Source organism: Parus major, unplaced genomic scaffold (assembly GCF_001522545.3).
Source record: "Parus major isolate Abel unplaced genomic scaffold, Parus_major1.1 Scaffold555, whole genome shotgun sequence".
NCBI lineage: Eukaryota > Metazoa > Chordata > Aves > Passeriformes > Paridae > Parus > Parus major.
The window spans coordinates 2,541-8,004 of NW_015379443.1; the positions used below are offsets into that span (position 1 = coordinate 2,541).

The 5,464-nt window shown below is 50.2% G+C and overlaps 1 pseudogene; it reads right to left on the bottom strand.

Moving 5' to 3' along the window:
- Positions 1 to 2,040: 2,040 nt before the first annotated feature.
- On the bottom strand, positions 2,041 to 2,995 carry LOC107199293 (annotated as a pseudogene).
- Positions 2,996 to 5,464: the final 2,469 nt, after the last annotated feature.

Consider the following 5,464-nt stretch of genomic DNA (forward strand, 5'->3'; position numbering starts at 1 on the left):
CTGCACTTGTGCCTGAGCCCTTCCCTGGGTTGGGGCTGGGCTGGGGCTTTTCCTGCAGAGGGATCTGCCCTGGCCATGGCACAGGAAAGGCAGTTCCTGCTGGAGCAGGAGGCTGTGCCTGAAATGGGCTCAAACAACTCCAGCAAGGCCCTGTTTACTTCAAAATTGCTTCCTAGAGCATTATAGTCTAATAATTGTTATAGTTCCTATAATCTGGAATAAATAACACTTTTTCTTTATTTACCCTGTGGTGTAAATAAATCTGTCTAATCATTAATCAATCATTCTATCAATCAGAGTTGTATTAGTATAAATATATCTGATATTCCATGGTTAATCCTGTGGAACAAACATGCATTATGGTTCAATTCCACCTGTCCAGTGATTACACATAAACTTTTGATGTAGTCCAGGATTGAATCCAGCTGCTCCCACTCTCCTCTCTCTGAAGGAATTTAAAGTCTAGGTGACCTGGAGGGGTTTGAGGATCCATGGTGGCTGTTGGGTGTAATTTCTTCACCTCATGACTCAGCAAGAGTTTCTGCAAAAATGAAATAAAGCCTTTGCCTGAAGCTCTCACTGTGCCCATGACAGGAAGCCCTGGGAGTGTCTGTGACATCCTGGCTCTTTGGCAGCCTGGGGACTCCTGGGATGTCACCATGGAGCCCCCGGGACTGCCTGTGACACAGCGGTGCCTTTGCAGCCCAAGGTCCCCTGGGATGTCACCATGGAATTGCTTTGACTGTGTCTGACCACACGGCTCTTCAGCATCCCCAGAAACCCTTAGGAGGTCTCTGTGGAGCCCCTGTCTGTGCCTGTGACATTCTGGCTCTTGAACAGCCTGGAGACTCTTGGAATATCTCCATGGAGCCTCTCTGAGGGCCTGTAACAAATCTGATCCTTAGTAGGCAACCATCACCAGGACCTGTTCCTGTGGTCTGTTGCCATGGCAACCATCACCAGCCCCCTGCTGCTATGATCAGTCACTTGGCCAGCTCCATGGAGACCCTATACTGGAGGTGGTTGCCATGGACACCAGCTCAGGCCTGGAGCCAGAGCCTGTTGCCATGGCAACCATTTGCAGTCCCATCCCCCACTCCCCCCCCATTGCCAGGCTCATGGAATCACAGAGCAACTTTGAGTTGGGAGTGACCCATGGGGATCCTCCAGTCCAACTGCTGGCCCTGCACAGGACACTCCAACAAGCCCAGCCCTTTGGCAGTGCTGGCCAAACACTGCTGGAGCTCAGACAGCCCTGGAGCTGGGAGCCTTTCCTGGGGGGCCTCTTCAGTGCCCCAGCAGCCTCGGGGAAAAACCTTTTCCTCACATCCAGCCTAAACCTGCCCGCCTCAGCTTCTGCCAGTCCCTCCACTCCTCTCCCTGGGCACCAGAGGGAAAAAGTTCCCACAGCCTCCAGCCAGGGACCCACTCCCAAGGCTGCTGCTATGGCAACTAGGCCTGGCACCAGCTGGGATGCTCAGTTTCCATGGGCTGGGTTTCAGGAATGGCATTCCCCAATTTCCTGATCCTGCTGAAACTGTTCCGCCGCTCGCGTCCCTCCCGTCTCCCCTGCAAAGCACAAAAGGCAAAGATTCCAGGCTTGAATCAGAACAATTTAATGGGAACAGCAATGAGATAAGGAATGAAAATGAACAGAAAAAAATTTGGTAACAGAAGGGATAAAACAAACTATTTACAGGGAAAACTACAACACCACCTACTGGATCTTCCTGGCCACATATTTCCTCCTGCCAGGAAAGGACACCCTTCTCCTCTGGTGAGAGAGAGGGAGTCCTTTTCCTGCCCCTGGTAATGACCTGAGATGGGATTGAACATAATGACAAGGCCATGGCCAGACCCACACATTCCTTCATCTCACAAGATGATATTGCCACAGGCAGGAAAAGGTACAGGTGTCTTCCCAGCATGGATCACAGGGAACATGGATCACAAAGTCTCTTCCTAATATGGGTGGGAATGAAGCAGAAGCAGCAGATAGAGCTCTTCCTGCAGTTGGGGCATTTGCAGGGCTTCCCTTACCTGTGCTTCCGTTTGTGTCTGGTCAAGTGAGAGCTCTGGGTGAAGCTCTTCCCACACTGGGGACACTCATAGGGCCTCTCCCCAGAGTGGATGTGCTGGTGAATGATGAGGTGGGAGTTTCACTTGAAGCCTTTATTGCAGTCAAGGCAGCGGAAGGGTTTCTCATCTGTGTGGATCTGCTGGTGCAGGAGGAGATGGGAGCTGGTCTGAAACCTCTTCCCACACTCAGGACACCCATAGGGCCTCTCCCCAGTGTGGATGCGCTGGTGGGTGACGAGGTCGGAGTTGAAGCTGAGGCCCTTCCCACATGCCCCACACTTGTAGGGCCATTCCCCAGTGTGGATCATCTGGTGGCAGATCAGTTTGTTGCTCCGACTAAAGCTCTTCCCACACTCCAAGCACTTGTAGGGCTTTGCCCCATCCTGAAGCTGCTCATGGACCACCAGCTCAGAGCCCTGGCTGGATCTCCGGCTGCCTTCCAGGCACAGGGTGGGTCTTTCCTCCTCAGAGCACCCTGGGCTGCGTTTGGAGCCCCTCCTCTTGCAGGATCTCTGGGGCTTTTCCTCCCCATTGGATTCCTGTGCTGTGGAGCTGCTCAAAACGGCCTCTTCCATGAGCTTCTGCTGTGGGGATTTGTCCTCCCTGGTCTCCATCCTCAGCTCCTTGTCTGGGGGAGGAAGGACAAGGAGAGGATGAGATTTGCCTCCATGCCAGAGGGAAGGGGAAGGAAATCCCCCCAGTGTGTCCCCGACAGGACGGCATCGGCAGCAGGGTTGTCCTGCAGCCGGGGGCCATGCTGGGCTGGGAGATGTAGCAGGAGAGAGGGGGAAAGGGCCACTGACTTCCTCCTCACCTGCCTGGGTGTCCTGGGGCATCTTCCTCTTCCTCACAGCCTCCTTCTCCATCCAGACAAGGTTTGGGATTGGGAAATCCTGGTTTGGGAGAAAACAAGGAATGAGCACAATGAGTTTGTAGGTCCCTCTGTTCAAGTACCTCTCTAGAAGTCACCCGGGCATCTGGGGTGTCTTGGTTTGAAAGGAAAGATGTTTGCTAAGGAAGGCAGAAACCTCCATTGAAATTGATAAAAATGTAAGCAAATCTCCCCCTCTGTATTATTATAGTCTTGATATCAAAGTGCTCTCAGATAAAGATATAGGAATACAAATAATAATTCATTACTAAAGAAATTAAAATGAAAATACAGCAATACAAAAAAAAAACAACAGAAAACCAACTCGCTGAGAGAGTCAGCACACAACCTGACACTCTGTTGGTCAGGGTGCTGGTAGCAGTCTGATTAAATGGTGGCTACAGTCCTCCTGGAGTGACAGATGTGGTTTTGTTCAAGTAGTGATCCCACAGATGGGTGTAGCTTACCTCTGAAGTTACGGTGCTGTAGATGGGTCTGCTCTCTCCTCTGGAAATCCAGTGGAGAAAGACTGTGGTATTCTGACTCTCAGATTATATCCAGTCAGGAATGCTTGGCTCCTCCCCCTGGGTGGAGCATCTCACAATGGGCTGATGTCATTTTATCAGTCCTGCAGTGAGACTCAATGGCCCATTACCAGAAGATATCCCCCTGGAGGGAGGATGGGTGGTGGCAGAGATAAAGAACACTGCCCCACCTAGTTTTAACAGCTGGCCCATTAACAGAAGATATCCCCCAATTATGAGGGTTGGGTCATGGAGGAGATAATGAAAACTGCCCCACCAGGTTATAACAGATGGTAATAGAATACATACTTTTGGTTACATCTTGCATTGCAACCTAAGACATGGAGTCCATAAAAACCTCCCAAACACCAAGATTCAGCCCTGAAAATGCCTTCCAGGAGTTCCCCATCTCTGGTTTCCCTCTGAGACCCTTCCCCAGCTCCAAACCACAACAAATCCAGCATTAACAGCATTTTCCATCTTTAGAATCCACTGGCAATTTGGAGTTCACTGTACAGTTTAATCCTGGTGGGAAAAGCAAGGGAATTTTCCCAGTGTGTGACATCCAGCCATTGTTATTCATGTCTAAGATTTAAAAGTCTTAACAATGAAAAGTAATACTAAAAAATAATAATAAAAACAAGAACAAGAAATAAAGCCCCGAATCCCAACAATCAGATCAGAAACATGTTTTTGTTTGTAGTAATAGATTTTTACTAAAGAAATAAATGAAAGGGATTTAATTTGTAATTCAGACAAAATATGTTTCATCTTTTTCCAAGGTTCTGGTCCCCTTCCTCCAGGGTAATTTCCTTTACTCACCCACTTTCTAATACTTAGAAGGGAGTTAAGCACACTGGAAAAGACAACAGCTCCTGTTTCAAAGGGAAGCAGCCACCACTCCAGTGAACCTGCATTGCCCCCAGGCATGTTTGTGCACTTGAAGGGTGAGCGGGTGTTGGGACAGAGATCTCAAACTCTTTCTAAGGCTGTGAGAAACCCACAAGTGGCAAAGTATCATTGTGGGTCAACTCCTGCTGAAATTCCATTCACCCACACCCTCCAAATGGGCAAGCAGGGCTGGGCTCTGGCAGGGTTCAGTTTTGAGTGCCTTGTGCTCCCTGGCATAGAAGTGGTCCTATGAACTCTGGTACTGATGGACTGTGGAATGGCTGCTGAAGGAGGAGGAGGGGGAATCTCAGGAGACAGGAAAGTCTCTTCTTCTCCCTTCTCCCTGCAGAACCCCCTCTCCAAAGAGAGATGCCTGTGCAGGGTTTACATGGGACTCCTACCCTCAGCCCAGTGTCTGACCCACTGTGTGGTCTGCAGGAGCCAAAGCCAGAGGAGTCCCAATATCAGTCACCACACGGTCCCCACACAGCAGGAGAAAGCACTGCTTGCAGTGGGGCTGCTGATCTGTGACCTATCCTAGTTCTGTCCACCCCACTCCTCTCAGCCACAGGCACTAGAAAGATCCCAGGAATGCCAAACTGCTGTACCAGATGGCAGGAGCACTCCTTGCTGTGGCCTCAAGGATGCTGGGTGACCTCGTGGATGAAGATCTCTGGCTGGTGATGGAATGTGTGGATGGAGGTTGAAAGGAGGTTGTTGGAGACACACATGGGGCTGAAGGAAAGATGGCAGCTGTCAGTGGGGAGGGCAGGGACCCCGCTTGTGAGTCCATTGCCTTGGACACCCTCAGCCACAAGATGTCCAAGAAGTCACACAAGGCTTTGGCACTCTCAGCCTTCTTTCCCCCAAGTTCCAGCTTTCCGGACATTGACAGTAGAGAACCTTGCTTGTTTTTAGAGCTAGAACAAAGATCCCAGATGGAACAAGCCTTGCTGGTTTTAGTCAGAAGCATCAGTGACCAAAAGTTGTACTTCCTTTGGTTTGCTCACATCTTTGTTCCTTCTCAGTGTTCAGGCTGGGCTGTGGGGTGCCCTCATTTGCTGCATTTTCTGAGCTCCTCTTGCATCCTTTGAGCAAT